Genomic DNA, 18,041 nt, shown 5'->3' with positions numbered 1-18,041 from the left:
TAAAGTTTGAAAATGTGGGGAAAAAAAAATAGATTTTCACAGTGAAACTTCTGATATCCACGTTTTCAACATTTCTGGGAAATCTTTGAACATTTTTAGGTGGAAATAAAAAGTTAATATTTCTAAAGAACATTCACAAAAAAAATCAACATAATCCAATGAAATTCACTGGATTTTGGTTGATTTTTATGTGAATTTTCTTAAAGAAAATATTAGAAGTTTTACTTACATGTATGTAATCACTTTAGATATTTTTAGGATTTTTTGGAAGATTTTTACTCATTTTTTGCAAAATATTTACAACAATTTTCTTGCCAAATTTGGGGGATTTTTTGAAAAGAAAACTTAAGAAATTACTGGAATTTTCTTCCTGAAGGTTTTGCAAATTTTCAGAAATTTGGGGAATTTTCTTTGCTGAATTTTTTGAATTTATTTTAGACGAGGAAACAATGTTTTTTGGTGCCTGTCAATGAGGACAACACGAGGGTTAAAACATTAAAAGAAAACATTATTAAAGTTTCTTTTATGAAACGTTTTTCATCAAGTACACAAAATAGATTAAAAATATAATCTAACATATTTACTGATTAAAAACTTTGAATTTCTTCTTTATGTTGTTCTTCTGCATAACTCACTATTTCAAACTGGCTCATGTTACTTCCATGTGATCTGCCATTAAAACGGCCACATTCTACCATAAACACTGTAAATAATAACACACCTGCTCAAAGTTAAAGGCCAACATACGACCCAAACATGACATGGATTTGGTGCCACTTTGAACTAAGATGATCTCTTCTGTTAAACAAACCGTTGATTGTGAATCTTTTTTCCAGATATGAAGCTGCTCCTTCCAGGTCCACAGACAGTAAACAAAACAAAGCTCTCTGTAAAAACCCTCAGAATGTTGAATAGAATAAATGTGGACAGTTTCATGACTGTAAGAGAAGATTTCTGGATCATTTTGTGTCTCATTTGTGTCATTATGTGTTTTGCTTTGGTCAGTTTACGTCTTTCTGTCTGGTTTTAAACAGTTTGCATCTTTTCATGTTATTTTTTTCTTCCATTTTGGTCAATTTGTGTGTTTTTAAGATTGTTTCTGTTTAAAATTGTTCATCTTGTCAGTTCTTTTGGTCAGTTCACGTCTATTTCATCGTTCTGTGACTCAGTGGCCATTTCTGTTTCAGTTTTCATCTCATTTTTGCTCTGAATTGCTCATTTTATCTCATTTTAGTCTTTTTGCATCACTTTAAGGTTGTTTTTGTTAAATTTTGGTCATTTTCCATCTTATTGGATCATTTTGTGCATTTCAGCATGTCTTTAGAAAAAAATGTATCAATCAGACAGTAAATGATCTATGAACAAACCTCTGTGTAAAACCTTCAGAATGTTGAATAGAATAAATTTGGACCGTGATGAATGTTAGTAAAGATTTCTGGATCAATCTGGTCATTTTGAGGCTAATTTTGGTCATGTTTTTATCTAATTCCGATCATTTTTTTGTCTCTCTTTGTGCCATTTGTCCACCAGAGGACAAATGGTTCAATCACAGAATGAGGGTATGTATTGAAAAAATATCATCCAAAATCTGTCCAGAGTAGTGACTATAATTTGAATTTTAATACACTTAACCAAGTGCTATAGGTGGAAAAAAACATGTTTACACAGCATGATGTTGCTTTGTGATGTTGCAACTGACATGCTGATTTCAAAATGGAAGCATTTTAATTTCTAATGCTCTCATAGAAGATGACTGGTCAATAAAATTGACTCCTGTGACTCTGATGTCATGCAGAGTCTTTATGCTATGATGTGGAAAGGGTGAAAGAAGACAGACTGGACATTTCTGAGTGAAACTGAACATGGCATGTACTGATTCATAAAAAACAAGTGTAGTATTATCTTTAATCAAGCCTTACATAGTATTTACTAGCTGAAGTACTTCGGTTTTGAACAAGAATTACTTGTCAAGACGACGTTGACTGGAGCTCTGCTACAGAAAGGCAGTTCATTTTCTGCTGGGGTTCATAACATACAAGATTTCTCAAATCTACAGAGATGTTTTTGATTTGAAATTAGGGTTACCTTAAATTAATAATATATATTTTTGATACTTTCCCTAAAAAACTCTAAAAAAGCTTCAGGTGTAGCTGCTGGAAAAGAGCCTGCAAGTCACATGGTGGGACATGTGAACATAGTTCAAGGAAGCAAGGCTGGGAGCAAGAGCCCAAACAGAGGAGGTAAAAGAAAAGGTCAAACTGCAGGTATGTAGAACATGTTTTAATGTCAATCCTATTATGTCTGACTATTTGCTGAGTCAGTGAAAGTTATCTCATAGAGCAATGTTTGTATTATTTCAATACTCAGATATTGTTGCAGTGTCATTTGTCATTTGTTTCCATTTGGATGTATTGTACAGTTAGATTCTATTGAGTTTCCATACCACATTACATTGCTGTTAAGGTGTCTGAATAATTCAGTGAGGGTTTGGTCATGTACTACTATAAGGCCGTGCATAAAAAGAAAATCAAGCCTGTTACAGTGTTCCTCTAGTCCCCTCTGTTAAATGGCATCAAAACAATGGTCAACGTGAACAAATCATGAGTGTTGACATTGACTCACAACAGTACCTCTCAGCTGTTCTAATTTTGATCTATTTAGGAGAACAATGTGATGAGTGCACCGAGAGATCCAATACAGGGAGCTTTCCTTTTTCAAAGATCATTAGAAGGACAGAAGACAAAGTAAGTTTCAGCAAACAGCTTTTTATTTCTAATGAGCCAATCTATAGTATTTAAAGTGCAGAGTTATTTGTGTTAGATTTGAACAAAGATCTTCCAACAGTGTAAGGACTTAGTCTTTCTACTTTCATTTGCAATTGTTCTAGAAACCTATCATCTGGGTCAGGTGGTCACTCTGCAGCACAAGGAGTACTATCCCACATTGGATCTGATGTTAATATTTCCCTTAGACATGGTAAATTGACTGACTGGCTGATATTGTAGAGTTAGTAAATATAGGCAGTTAACAAAAGGAAATGAATGCTACTTTGTGGAGGTACCAGAATTTGGCCATTTAACAAAAAAATCTAATGCTAATATTCTTTTATTTCACCAGACTGTTATTGTTTCCACTTCAATGAATGATGCTGTTGTACATGTATAGTAATTTTATTCATCTTCATGCATACAGTGTTTGTGTACAGTAAGCGTGATAATATTTTAAAATATATACATTAACAAGGCCAACAACAAGTAAAATGTGGTAACTGCAAGCTGTTTCTTCTGAGATCCGTTTATGATGTGCTGTATTGTTTCATGATGACCAATTTGAAGAACTTATTTATTGTGGCAGGGCACTACATAATTACACAATTACATCTAAGTATGAATAGTATATTGCTTTATTTTTTAATAGTATCTTATTTTCATCTCATTTAAAACAGCGGAATTAAATGGAAGAATTCTGGGAGCCCCTGTCTTGCCTTCAGAGCAAGTAGTCTGGAACTAAGATAAACTTGAATTAAATGCTCACAGTAAAGGTTCATTAGCTCTGTATAGATTTTGGAGGATTTCTTGTAAGTCTGTGTGCATTGTGCAGAAATGTACAGTGTGGGTGTTAGTGAGAGTTAGACGCTGACATCAGCTTCTCCTGTTTCTCCACCGGAAGCCTGTGCTGGGCTGCAGATGAACCAAATACATGAATAGACCGGATGAAAGGGCGAAACAGGCTAAACAGGTGGTTTTGGTTCATCCGGACCACGCGGGGGCCATGAAGTCTGTGGATGGGGGAAGTGCACAAGTGAGGAGGGGGGAGGATGTATGCTGTCATCGTGTATGTAAATTAAATATGATGTCACCGTATATGCAAATTCTGAAGAGAAGCAGTGATGTTATAAAATGCACCTCTTGGAATATATTTGTTGGGAGTTGTTGTGGGGTAGTCACTTGATGCAAACCAGACAACAGTTCTGAGCATGAGGGATTTTACCACAGAACTTTGGACGGGTGATTCAACATGATCTGCAAAGAATATGTGTTCTACTGGGATCATGGACTGAAGGACTGCTCTTACTGCTGTTTGAGGATTCTAAAAATAACACTGACTGAAGGAACTTTACTGAACTCTATCATTTCCAAAGGAATGACACCAGAGAGGATTATAACAAAGTTTTTATTGGCCCAAACAACAAAAAAGGACACAAGCAGATCTAAATCTGGACTGAGCTCTCTCTGCTTCCCCCTGGAGGCTCCAAGGCTCGTCGTTCTTCAGGTGATCAGCCGGATGTGGCCACACCGTCTGCTCTCCCCCTCCAAATTACATAATGTGGGTGATTATTACTCTTCTTCTATGAAAACATAGTAGCAGTTAGGAATCATGACGAGCCACTGAAATATTAACTAACTATTGATTAATTGTCTGATGATTTAATGGCTATTGCTATTTCCCTGCTGAGATATATTTTAATAAAGCATTATCCTGCAATTAAAATCAACAGATTGGAACTTCTATTTATCCCTATCACAATGGTTAGATATATATTTTCTCAGAGTGTATAAAGTCAGGTTAATGCGTACATCACAACAGTAAAGGTTCTGTAAGGTTACCTAGTCAGTCCACATTTATTCTATTCAACATTCTAAAAGTTTTTACAGAAAGGTTTGTTCATATATCATTTACAGTCTGATTTATGACACTTTTTCCCCCTAAAAACAGACTGAAATGCACAAAATGAGACATAAAATGAAACAGAAAAACCTTAAACAGATGCAAAATGTCCAAAATGATACAAAAAATGATCTAAATGAGACACAAAATGTTCACAATGGAACAAAAAACATTAAAAGCACGAAAAATGAGGAGTAAAAACAATCCTAAAGACAAAAAGTGACCAAGGATAGACACAAAATGATGAAAATGAGCCTCAATGAGACACAAAATGACCAAATTCAACAAAAACAGCCTTTAAGTCACCAAAATGGAACAAAAACAACAAAAAGAGATAAAAAATGACAACATTTTATCCACTAACAACCCTAAGGATGCAAACGGATCAAAATAAGGCACAAAATGAGCAAATGTTAGCTTGTCAGTGTTGTGAAAACTTCAGTCTAACATGTCAGTGTGTAGTTTGATATCTGGAGCTGAGTTGCAGCTCGTTGTCTGGACTTCTGTCTTACCTGAATGTTTCCTATCTGGCTGAGGAGGCTTCATTTTTCTGTCACAGTCTTTGCTCACAATGTCTTCACAAGTTTCACACTTGAAATCTTCACCACAACTCTCCAATATCTCCAAGCTTTGTGTGTTAAACTGACTTTCTCAAGTGTTTCCATGTTTTTCTGCAGAATATGGAATGTGGTAACAGTTGTTAGTTCTTCTCTCTGACATCACAATGGACTTTTAAAAAATGCATTTACTGTCTTAGTACTTGTTCTCTGTGCAATGACAGTAAAGTTGGATCTAATCTAATCTATAAAATGACCAAAATGAGACAAAAATGGACAAAATGTTTCAGTGGTGAGAAAAAGACCCAAACAGAGTCTACTGAACGGTCCAGCAATGTTATGGGACAGTTCAAATGGGACACAAAATGACCAAAATGGAACATAAAACATCCGACCATGATAGAAAAATACCACAATGAGCCATAAAATTAGAAAAGGGACATCAAATGTGAAACAAAAAGATAAAAGTGGGACTAAAATTAAGCAAAAATGACGAAAATGAGACACAAAATGTAGAAAATGAAAAAAACAACCTTAAAGTGATGCAAAATGACTAAAATGAGAGATAAAATGAGCAATTCAGAGTAAAATGAGATGAAACTGAAACAGAAATGGCCACTGAGTCACAGAATGATGAAATAGACGTGAACTGACCAAAAGAACTGACAAGATGAACAATTTTAAACAGAAATAAACTTAAAACACACAAAATGACCAAAATGAACCACAAAATGGTCAAAATTAAGGCACAAAATGACCAGAATGGAAGAAAAAATAACATGAAAAGATGCAAAATGTTTAAAACCAGACAGAAAGACGTAAACTGACCAAAACAAAACACATAATGACACAAATGAGACACAAACTGATCCAGAAATCTTCTCTTACAGTCATGAAACTGTCCACATTTATTCTATTCAACATTCTGAGGGTTTTTACAGAGAGCTTTGTTCATAGATCATTTACAGTCTGATTTATGACACTTTTTTTTCCTAAAAACAGACTGAAATGTACAAAATGATCCAAATGAGATGTTCATTTTGTGTCTCATTTTAGTCATTTTTGTTGCTAATTCTGGTCATGCATTTCTTTAAATAACTAATAATACTGTGGACTCATTATTTAAACTTGAGGTAAATTCTTAGCATACTCAACTGGAAAATACTTTTACTGATTTGCTGTTGTTTGAACCTTAGTGCTGTCTTCGGGTCAAAATGAACCAGGCCACCATGTTTAATAGCATAGAACGGCCCCTAAATGACCTTTTTCTACTTGAAATTTGATCACTTTTCCTCAAGTGACCCCAACATTAGAAAAAGTGAAACATTGTTTTTGTTTATATTTTCATCAAAGCTGTACACCACCAGGGTACAAAGACTGTCTTCAGGTCATTTTTTACCCGGTGTCAGATAGAAAATTGACCCCCATGGAAAAGTGACCGAGGTTACAAAACATTAAATAACTAGCATAATACATAGTGGGGTCAAGATTCTACACCCTGGCTACTTCTGGACTGTTGAGATTGTCATATTTGCAGATTTTCAAATTAATATGGACTAATCTGATATTGCTGAAGCCATGAGGGCAGTTTTCAGGTTTCAGTTCCCAGCAGGTCAGAGATCAGGTTTTATTTAGTCATCCAGGAGTAACAAGAAGGACTGTAAAACAAATACTGTGTGCTGCACGTGTGACAAATACAGTTGCATTCTGTCCTCCATGTGTTAATTAGAGCTTAATATGTTCGGAATATTTTGCTTGAATCTGTTATTTTTTCTATTCTTATGATTGATGTAGGTTATGCATCTTTCAGGTGGGAGAAATGACCCAAAAAATGAGAGAGTACTAGTATCTGGTAGTTGAGTTTTGTAGTTTTATATTCCATTGTACAGTATACAGTACACTGTTGTTTCCCTTCAAAAATGCATTTCAAGTTCATTTCTGCACATTTCTGGTACTTTATTAGGCTATAGAAGTATTATCTCTTGCAAAACAAGAAATGTTTACACCTATGCAGTACCTTTAGCAGCAATAATAGTGATAATAAACCTCTACTTAAAGAAAGAAAACAGTTACAGCATGAACAATGGTATAAAAACGAATGGTGTTCACTGATTAAATACAGTCTTTCTACCCTCTGAGGAAGCAAAAACAGGCATTCACAAAGTGTGTGATGCATGACAGGTTGTTTCTTCATGTAAAATAGATTTTTGGTTAAAAATTCCATTAAGCTGCTCTATTTTAGAGGCTCAGTGGAGGCAGGTCATTTCTGACCCTGAGGACAGGAGGAGTGTTCAGGACGTTCAGACAATACAAGGGTTCAATGTGCTGTATGACGACACAATGAGATCCTACTAACAAATCACACAGATGACCTATGTGGTGACAATAGAAGAAATAAATAGCATAAGACCTTTATGTAACCAGCAGAAACTGCAGCACAGCTTCACCTGTTTTTAACATTTCTGGTTTTGACATTTGCAGGAGTGTATCAGCTACTACTAGTAAAACCACGTGTCTGTTGCTTGAAAACATAATAATGTTGGTTATGTCTTTGACATCTGACTCAGAGTTATTCTTGCTGGGGATCTTCAATGTTACATTCATTATGAAACAACTTGTAAATGTTCATCTGTTTGAAAACATTCAAAACATTTCATGAAGCAGTCATGGAGCTGTAGACGTTTTATTACAACTTTATTTCACGTCCAGATCTCCTCTGCTGCAGTGACACACTCTGTTGTGTCCTACTGTCACAATGTCTCTGTATCTCGTTGCCTCCTTTTACTTGAAAGACAGCAGAGCTCAAGCTGAGTGGATTCCAGCAGTATGTTCACACCTGAACAGCCATGTTCTCTCAGCAGGATGTGAAAATGTTCCAAACAGCTTCACATTATCTCCAATCACTGCTCTGCTGATGAAGGATGTCATGATAGCAGAAATGTAGCAGTCTGTACCAATACCATATCCATCCAGACATTCAGTTTGGTTCTTCTGCCTGCTCCACCACCACCACAGTCCAGACTCCATCTGGTCTAATCATCAAGGATTGCTTACATACTTCCTCACAGTTGTTGTTGAACCACAGACTAAAGCTGCTTTAAATCTAAAACATCTACTTTTAACCTGTACCAATTCTTACATGTTGTTTCAACCTTAGTTCTGACATTATGTTTTCCACAGATGTTTCAGGATCAGGACTTCTCAGCTGTGTGGATTCTCATGTGGGCTTTTAATTGATAACTATATTTAAAGCTTTTTCCACAGGTTCCACAAGAATATGGCTTCTCACCTGTGTGACGTCTTAAGTGGACAGTCAAATGGTCCTGTCGACTAAAGCTTTTACCACAGGTTCCACAAGAATATGGTTTTCCCATTTTGTGAACTGCCATGTGCCTATTATGTGCTGATGAACCAGAAAATCTTTTTCCACAAATGTGACAAACATATGGCTTCTCACCTGTGTGACATCTCATGTGGTCAGTCAAAGAGGTCCGTTGACTGAAGCTTTTTCACAGGTTCCACAAGAATATGGCTTCTCACCTGTGTGACATCTCATGTGGTCAGTCAAAGAGGTCCGTTGACTAAAGCTTTTTTCACAGGTTCCACAAACATACGGCTTCTCACCTGTGTGACATCTCATGTGAACAGTCAAATGGACCTGTTTTACGGAAGCTTTTTCCACAGGTTTCACAAGAATATGACATACGGCTTCTCACCTGTGTGACATCTCATGTGAACAGTCAAATGGACCCGTTGACTGAAGCTTTTTCCACAGGTTTCACAAGAATATGGCTTCTCACCTGTGTGGGTTTTGTGATGTTTGATTAAATCTGATTTACAACTAAAAGCTTTTCCACAGACTTTGCAAGTTGCAGATTTTGTTGCCTTGTCATTATCACACTGTCTCGCTGATGTTGGAGCATTGTCTACATCATTACTGTGACTGTTGTTACTCTGATGTCTTGGTTTCAGCTCGATACATCTAGTTGATCCTGAGTCTACATCCTTGCTTCCTTCCTGATCTGGGCTCTCAGCTACACAAGAGATGTGAAACAGGAGCTGATCACTGTTTGGTTTTGGTTCACTGTGGTCACTTTCCTCATCAGCAGGAGTCACCTCAAAGGTATCAGTCTCCTGTTTCAATCCAATTAACTCTTCCTCCTGACTGGAGCAGAGTTCATCCTGTTCCACTTTAATTTGTGGTAACCCTGGGTTTGATTGGTCCAGACTGGTGCACAATTCTTCCTGTTCCATTTTAATTTGAGAAATCTCTGGGTTTGATTGGTCCTGACTGGTGCAGAATTCCTCCTGCTGATCTGTAATCCGTGGAGGCTCTGGGTCCTCATGGTCCACCATGGAGTTTCTCTCCTGGTCATGGGGCTGATGGTCAACAACAGTCTTCTCATTCTCACAGACATAAGACTGTGGGAGCTCTGGAGGGAAAAAGAGACAAAAGATAATGGTTACTACTGTGATGATGAGAGAACACACATCTGTCACTTTGTCCAGGACTGGCTGTCTCCAACAAATTCAGCTCAACAGTTGAATGTTTGATGCAAAAAGAATATGATGGTTTATAATAGAAATCTTGGAGCCATGAAACAGCAGCAGGAATGATACAAGCATCTCCAAATGACTGAACATTTCTATGAACACGTTGTTCCACAGTGGATACAGGATCACAAAGTTCTAATGGTAAACACCACTGGGTACTTTTCTACACACCACACAGACAGGTTTGATGGGGATCCATTAAAATCTGTCTGAATAAAGCTGCTGTCCTCTTCAGCCTTCAAACCTGTCAGGACATTTGGATTTTAATGTTATTCTTATTTTACTGCTGGTTACTGTACTGTTGATTTGACTCATCAGTGAAACCCAACATGTTAATAGTGGAATGCAGTTGAACACATTACTTCTATACTCTCTAACTCTGTACGTGCGCTTTCTTTAGATCATGAATGATCTCTATACATGGAATTATGTCTCTGGACTGAAATGAATGGAATGACTGAGTCCTCTGTCAGAGTTTTATTATTAAACTGTTTGATAACACAGTGCAGTTGCTGTCAGTGTGGAGTAGTTCAGATAAACACTTCCAGCACCTCTGAACAGGAAACTTTGGTTCTTGCTTCCAGGGTCAATCAACACAACGATCACGTTTTTAAAACTCCACACAGCATCAACTAACAGACTCCATATTATGAGCCCATTCTCTCTTCCTCACAGTGTGTCTCAGTTCATCTCAACACTTCATGATGTTCTACATGCTAGAAGTGGAATTCTTCACCATCAAAACACATACACACCTATGGGCTTGTAAGGGGATGTGTGGTTTCCAGATGACATCCAGCAGTCTGCGCTGACGATCGATCTCCTCCTGGTACTGGACGATGGTTTTTTCAAACTCTGAGAATATTTCTCCAGCAGCAGCAGCTAGTCTGTCGCTGATCAACTCTCTCAGATACTCAACTGAACACATCGTTACTTTAACGCTCTGATATTTCTCATTCATACTATAATACAGCCGTTTTACAGCTCAGTCCACACAGCAGTGAAGTTCACTCTACTCATGCTTCTTTGTTTACATCCGCCGGGTGTCACACTGTGAAGTTCCGGCAGAAACACTGAGTTACTTTCTTCTTCCTCATTGAATTAGGCAGACCAGACGCATCACTGGCGTATTGCTGCCACCTACTGGATGTTACTCATAGTCCTGAGAGAATCCTCCATATTTTCTTATGCAGTCCTGTGGTCATGAGAAAGTTCAGAAGTTTCTTCATATTTGTCCACTCCTCCATGTTAAGTAGAAAGCAAAGATTAAAAACAGTTCGTCCAGCTGCTCCTTGTCTCTAATGTTTCTTCTGTTGGCATGAGTAGAGCTTACACTTAAGAGAACATTTCTCAACAGTTTCTAGTTCACCACACTCACAGTTCCTATCTCTGTGCTTCCCAATCAAAGCCAGTCCACTTTTCAGACTGCAGTGTCTGAGTCTTAGCCAGGTTAGAACAATTGAGTCTCTTCTTGCATCACTGAAGTGACTTCTGACTTTTCCCATTTTACCTTGAAGAGCAAAATCAGTCCCCCTCTTCTTTTGTTTCTTAAAAAGTCAAAGCATTTCTTCCTCAGACTGACTTTAAAAGCACGTGTTTGGAGAGATTGATAGAGCTGGAATGAAAATGTCTTTGGGGAAATCAGCGGCTCCAGATGGACTTACAACCAACTTTGATCCGTTTTCTGGGCTGATATTAGAGAATGACTGTTTGAAGCATTCAAAGAAGCTTTCAATCAGGGAGTCACACTCATTTTAGTTCAGGTTCCACATTTAGCCCAGTTTGATCTCAAGTGGGCCGGACCGCTTTTTACTACAGGATCAAAACCACAAAAGTCAGATTAAAAAAGACAAAAAATGAGACAAAAACCAGACAAAATATTGTGAAAATGAGACACAAAAGGACAAAAGAACAATCTAGTGTTTGACTTGTGATCATGGTCTAGAAATGATTTTAAATGGATACTTTGACTCATTTACAATCTGCAGTTCATGTCTTCTCTGGAATTTGGACACTTTGATGATGATTGATGGATTGTGCTCATTTGGTAGAGGATGCTGCTTTTACACTCTTTCTACATTCATTGAAAGCTTCTGACAAGCTTCAACACCACTTTATTTGACATTCACTGCATTATTTTGGATGGAAAATTCATTCATATGCTCTCAATGTTGTCCAGCAGAATTCCTTCAATGTGGAACTACTAGAAGATGAGATGTTAACAGGAGCAAACACCAAGGAGACCCATCAGTCCTCTGCTGTTTATTATTAGCTCTGGATATCAACCCTCCTGTTGCCTTCATTTACGCCACCAAAAAACAGGAAAAAAATCCAGAAATTCAGCAAAAAAAATTCACCCAATTTATGAAAATGTGCAAAAACCTTCAGGAAAAAAAATCCAAAAATTCCTTAAAAGCTTTATTTATAATAACAAAACAAATCCCCCTAATTTGGCAGGAAAATTCTTGTAAATATTTTCAAAAAATTAGTAAACATTCTCCATAAAAATTCTTAAAAATATCTAAAGTGATTCCATATTTATCAGTAAAACTTCTGATATTTTCTTTAAGAACATTCACATAAAAATCAACCAAAATCCAGAGAATTTACTGGATTTTGGTCGATTTTTTATGTGAATGTTCTTTTGAAACGTTTCTTCTTTTTGCACCAAAAAATGTTGAAAAATTTCCCAAAAATGTCAAAATGTGGACATCAGAAGTTTCACTGTGAAAATATTTATTATTTTCCACATTTTCAAACTTTAAAATGACACGAGGGTTAAAATAATGAAACTCTAAAAGCATTTAATAACGACACAGTCAGCAGATGATCCAACATTATTTTAAAGCTGTGTGTATTTTCCAGAAGCCTCAGGGTTTGATTGAAACTAAATGTGAGATCTGATCCATTCACCAGAAAACACAAACTTTACTTCGGAATATTCCAGTAAAATGAGCTGAAACATTTGGGAGAAACTATCAGTAAAATATGATCAACAGGAAACTTCTAACATTCTGACTGTTGGAAATCAAATCTAAAATCCTTGAAGATCTGCTTCCAAAGGAATCTTTCATATTTGGTAGAATATTGAGGACAGAAATGGAAGGATTTCAGGATGAATTTACACAAACCACAGAAGAGCACAGAATACTTTGGAAAGAGTGATCTAGATGTGAATGAAACTGACTGCCAAGTCCTCACACCTTAATCCATCAGAAAGTTATGGAGATTTATGGCCAAGAAAAAGTTCATCATGATTGGAAAACAGTTCAGTAACAAGGATGACCTGAAAAATTAATGATTAAAGCACGAAACAGAATTGATGAGAAAATGCTGCTTTTCTTCTGATTCAGAACCAAAAAGGTGACAGAAGTGACTTTACATTATGGAGACGATAAATTATTAAGATCTGATCTTTTTGTTGACATTTTAATTCTATTTAATCAAATTTACAACTGTAAAATAAATGATGTTTTATATTTAAATTTCTACCTGTTCTGATCTCTGTGTCCATGTTGAGTATAGAACAAAGCAGATGAATAATAACCAGCTGATATAATGGTGTTGTTTGTAATGAAGAACTCAGAGTCAGGATTTTTTAGCCACAGCCCTTTATTCTTCTCCATCACACACAAGGAAGTTCTCATTTCATCACTAGAACAGGACTTAAGACTCAAATCAGGATCAAGTGTGGCTGCCTGCACAAAAAGCTGAATTTTCACTGGACAATAATGGCTGAAAGTCTGTCAGCAGTTTGGAGATTCACTGCTTCCTCTCTCATTTCACACTTTGTGCAGCTCAAATGCTTTTAGTTCAAGTGAGCATCAGAGGAACACAGCACACTTCTCCTCCATTCCTCGGGCATCTTCTCACTATCTAAGATCCTGTTGAACAACCCAGTCACAAACTCTACTGCTACCTCTCCGAGACACTTCCATACCTCCCACAGGTATATCATCAGGACCAAGTGCCTTTCCACTCTTCATCCTTAGCACACCAGCCTCACCTACGACCGCCTCAAACACTGCGTTATGATTCCATATTCTTCTGTACACTACCGTTCAAAAGTTTGGGGTCATCCAGACAATTCCATGTTCTCCACGAAAGCTCCCACTTTCATTCATGTGCTAACATAACTGCACAAGGGTTTTCTAATCATCAATGAGCCTTTCAACCACCATTAGCTAACACAATGTAGCATTAGAACACAGGAGTGATGGTTGCTGGAAATGTTCCTCTGTACCCCTATGGAGATATTCCATTAAAAATCTGCCGTTTCCAGCTAGAAGAGTCATTTACCACATTAACAATGTCTAGACTGGATTTATCATTTATTTAATGCTATCTTCATTGAAAAGAACTGATTTTAAAAAAAGGACATTTCTAAGTGACCTCAAACTTTTGAACAGTAGTGCATATTTATATAATGTCATATTTTTAAAAATTAGACATGTAGATGAAATAATATTGATGATAGCTCGTGTCCTTGTTCCTCTTTTAGCACACATCACACAGTATTACAATGAATAAGAACATTCTATCATCAAATACAATCATTTTCATAACAAGCTGCTGTGGAGGCAAAACCTTTTTGTTCTTTGCAATAAATCTTTTGTTCTTTTATTCAGAGCTCTGAAGGTACAGGTGACACAGAGTGCAAAGCAGTCTATGTGTAAAGTCAAACTGGAAGGAGCTGAGAACTCAAAGGAGAAGCATTTACGCACAGGTCCTACACTCAGCATGCATGATGGGTTGTTTGAGAAGAAGCGTTACCTTTGTTGTCGTGTTTCCGAAGGAACAAGCTAGTGGACTCGGTGGGTTTGGGCAGGTCTTTTTCAAAGTCCTCGGTGTCTTGGACGGGGTGGGTTCACGTTGTCTTTTCGATACGCTGCTTAACCGGACGTTCTCTTCCCATTGCCTGAATAAAGGAAAGTCTTTTTCAAGCCGACCGAGTGTGGAGGTGCAGCGCTGGCAGCATCTGTTTGACTGCTCCGGCTCCGGGGTGACTATCAGGTCCATCATCGCTAACCTATCTGATATGGTCGGCGTTGTTTTTGACACAAACATATCTGTGGAGTGTGCATAAACACGGGGTCCACTTTCCCTCATGTTTACTTTACATAAACGGCAAGAATCGTCCGGCGACATGGCGAAAGAAGCAAACACATGAGCAAACACAGCAATGATTCTTTTTCGTGGTGCTGCCGTCGCTCTGCATTTACGTCAGCGGCTAGCAGTGACAGCTGGGCGGAAACAATCTGCGGCTGCAGGTTTGCCACCGGCGGCAAAAAAGGGGGACACACGCAGCGAAGTTCAAACAAAGTGTCCGTGAGTTTCTGTTGGGAAAGCATCAAGATCTGCGGCAAACTGTGCAGGATTGCCTTCATCTCCAAAATCCGGGTTGCAGTCGGTAAGAGCAGAATTCTGGAGACTCTAAAAGACTGTTTAAGCTGCCGATGTGTGCCACTGCAGTATGTGTTAGCATTAGCATTAGCCACGGAGTAAACTTTGTCTGTTTACCAATAATTTCCGTGTGTTTTGTAATTGTTCAGTTGAAAATAAGATTGCAGGCTAATTGGTGCTAATTAGAGGGTTCCAGCTAAGACCAGTGAATTCATCCTGTTTGTAATGGTGGGTTTTTACAATGCCCTTTATTTATTTATTGGATCTGGAAAGGATTGCATTTTAAAAGCACTTTATGCACTTTAAATAATTTTAAAACCATGAAATAAAAAGTATAAAATGGTTAAAAATTTTTGATAAAAATGCTCAGAGTAATTTGTTAAACTGTGATTTAAAATTAACTCTTTAGAATGCAGATAAATTCATGTGTGGTATAGTATTGGGTTGAATATTGCTCATGCCATGATTTGTCGCTTCAGTTTATGTGGTGTTGAGGTTGACAAACATAAATTGAGTGGAGTAGCATTTGCCAATGTGGTGAAAATGTCCATGAGGAATGGTTGTTACTATTTGCTGAATGCAGTAATGCGAACATTGTCCTTTTGTGTTCTGTTTAAAGGTTTTTCACCTTATCTATCACTAAACGTATGACTTATGGAAGTTGCCACCTCTGTATCTCATGAATTTGTGACCACTGCAAAATAAAAGAGGGAAAAGAAAGAAAGCAACTGTCTGATTGATGAGTGGAGTCCTGCTCAAACCCTGGGTAGATGAAACATCCTTTTCAAGTGGGGAAACTGCAGAAACTGTGAAAAATCATCAATGAGAATCACCTGTCATTGAAAGTGGGAGGACACTTGACACTATGGGAGAGTGCAAAGAACAGAGAGTGAGAGCTGCCTTTAAACAGAACACTGAGCAGTAAAATACATTCACTAACTTACAGCATGAACAGTTTTCTACCAGCAGTCCTGTCTTGAATCACCTGCAGTAGCATCTTTATGTTCTCTTTATTCTCTTTTTCCATGTCTGTTTTCTGTCTATGTTCCTTATTTTTAACAGTTTAAGTTCATTTGTATCAGTTTTAGGTGAAAGTGAAAAGAGCTAAAAGTGAACTATTGGAGTTGAAATGTGTCCTCTGTGTTGGCTGATGACATAATGGGACACTCTGACACTTGTGTATAGAGTGGTATCCCTCATGAAGATGTGTTTGATGTGACAGGTGATTGGCAGGGAGGAGGAGAGTCTGACGGAGGAGCAGAGGAATGTTGCAGCCATTTAGTCTGAGCTCAACAACGGAGGAACATGGATTCTTCACAAAAGTGAGAAACATACCACTGTAACATTATTATCATGAATTTGTTCTTTAAAATGTGTAAAGTTGCCTCCAGTTGGTTAGATGGGCCGACCAAAGCCAGGTGACGTTGGCTGAGAGATGTAGCTCTGCAGAAGCAGCTGTACTGAGATATAATGGTGGACTGCTAGGAAGCTGCTTGTTTTTTGTTTGAGGCTGAACTAGCTGCTGATCATACTTTCTGAAAATGTCTTACATGGTGATGAAGATAAGTAACGGAAGAAAAGTCTTGTTTTTCCAGCAAGTTGTTCAGGAAGGTAAAGAGCAGCATTTTCTTTGGTAGAGAATAATACTTTTGAGCATTGTGAGTTTACCAGCCTTTTCCTTCTCAAGAAATTCAGACAGTTGAACCCAGAAGTTTACTTACACTGTATAAACGACACATAACCCTTTTTTAATTTACACGATCTGACATTAAATCTGGCAATGCTTCTCCTGTTTATGTCGGTTAAGATGACCAAAATTATCTTTAAATGCCAGAATAACGAAAGACATTTTTTAATAGAATTTTATTACTTTCTTCACAATCTTGGACTTGACTATGGACTTTAGCCATACTATGTTCCAAGGGTCACATCATAACAATACTTGTACACATTCCACCCAAGGTAACTGACTTGTTCCATGTGATGTTTTGCATGATACTGTTGCTAGGATACAGACTCAACATCCTGAGACACTTGTAATAATATCAGGAGATTTCAATCATGTCAGCCTCTCCTCTCATCTGACTGGATTTACACAGTTTAACTGCCCTACCAGAGAGAATAAAACCCTAGACCTGCTGTATGCCAGTGTCAAAGAAGCTTACAGAGCTACTGCCTTACCACCACTGGGCAGGTCAGATCATAACTTGGTTTATCTGCAGACCTGTTACAACCTTGTGTGCTGAGACAGTCTGCAACTAAAGTCCAAATCAGAGGATGACTCCTCAAACTAGTGAAGCTCTAAGGGACTGCTTTGAATCAACAGACTGGAATGTGCTTTCTGGAAACAGATGAGGGACAGTATGAACATTGACAGACAGGTTGATTGTTTTACTGAATACATCAGCTTCTGTAGAACACAGTCATACCTGCAAAGACTGCCTGCTCTATGGATGACATCCTGTATTGTACTGGTACCAAAAATCAAATGTCCGGCTGAACTAAATGACTACAGACCTATTGCTCTGACCTCACACATCATGAAAACTCTGGCGCAGCTGGTTTACGTCTACTGAGGCTTGAGGTCAAAGACAAACTCGATTCCTTGCAGTTGGCTACAAAAAACACATTGGAGTGGATGATGCCATCCTCTTCATGCTTCACCGTGCCCTGTCTCATCTGGAGGAACCCTGGAGTTTATGTGAGAATCATGTTCTTGGTTTATCAACTCCATCCAACCACCATCCTCAAAGACAAGCTCACAGAGATGGAGTGGATCCTCCTGTCTTTCATGGATCACAGTTACCTGACAGGAAGGCCAGTTTGTCAGGCTGGGGAACTGTGTTTCTGGGATGTTAA

The 18,041-nt window shown here is 37.8% G+C and overlaps 3 protein-coding genes across 17 annotated transcripts in view; 2 read left to right on the top strand and 1 right to left on the bottom strand.

The window, feature by feature from the left end:
- LOC127532029 (zinc finger protein 239-like) overlaps positions 1-18,041 on the bottom strand; it is an 81,033-nt gene that overhangs the window by 37,731 nt on the left and 25,261 nt on the right. The gene's annotated exons all lie outside the window — the stretch shown is intronic.
- LOC127531977 (gastrula zinc finger protein XlCGF57.1-like) overlaps positions 1-18,041 on the top strand; it is a 154,745-nt gene that overhangs the window by 119,402 nt on the left and 17,302 nt on the right. The gene's annotated exons all lie outside the window — the stretch shown is intronic.
- Positions 1-18,041, top strand: part of LOC127531960 (gastrula zinc finger protein XlCGF26.1-like) — a 100,346-nt gene that overhangs the window by 65,003 nt on the left and 17,302 nt on the right. For 3 of the 14 annotated variants that reach the window (XM_051942631.1, XM_051942632.1, XM_051942635.1), the window contains exon 6: positions 2,662-2,744. The exons of 7 other annotated variants lie outside the window; for them this stretch is intronic. The gene's annotated coding sequence lies outside the window, so the exon portion shown is untranslated. Of the gene's footprint in view, positions 1-2,661; positions 2,745-2,887; positions 2,914-3,445; positions 3,478-18,041 lie in introns of those variants that run through there. 4 more of the 14 variants (XM_051942634.1, XM_051942636.1, XM_051942628.1 and 1 more) reach the window with 4 other exon arrangements.

The sequence above is a fragment of the Acanthochromis polyacanthus genome, chromosome 22, assembly GCF_021347895.1.
Source record: "Acanthochromis polyacanthus isolate Apoly-LR-REF ecotype Palm Island chromosome 22, KAUST_Apoly_ChrSc, whole genome shotgun sequence".
Classification (NCBI taxonomy): Eukaryota; Metazoa; Chordata; class Actinopteri; family Pomacentridae; genus Acanthochromis; species Acanthochromis polyacanthus.
The sequence above is the reverse complement of the archived record's forward strand: the minus strand, read 5'-3'. Positions and strand labels throughout refer to the sequence as shown.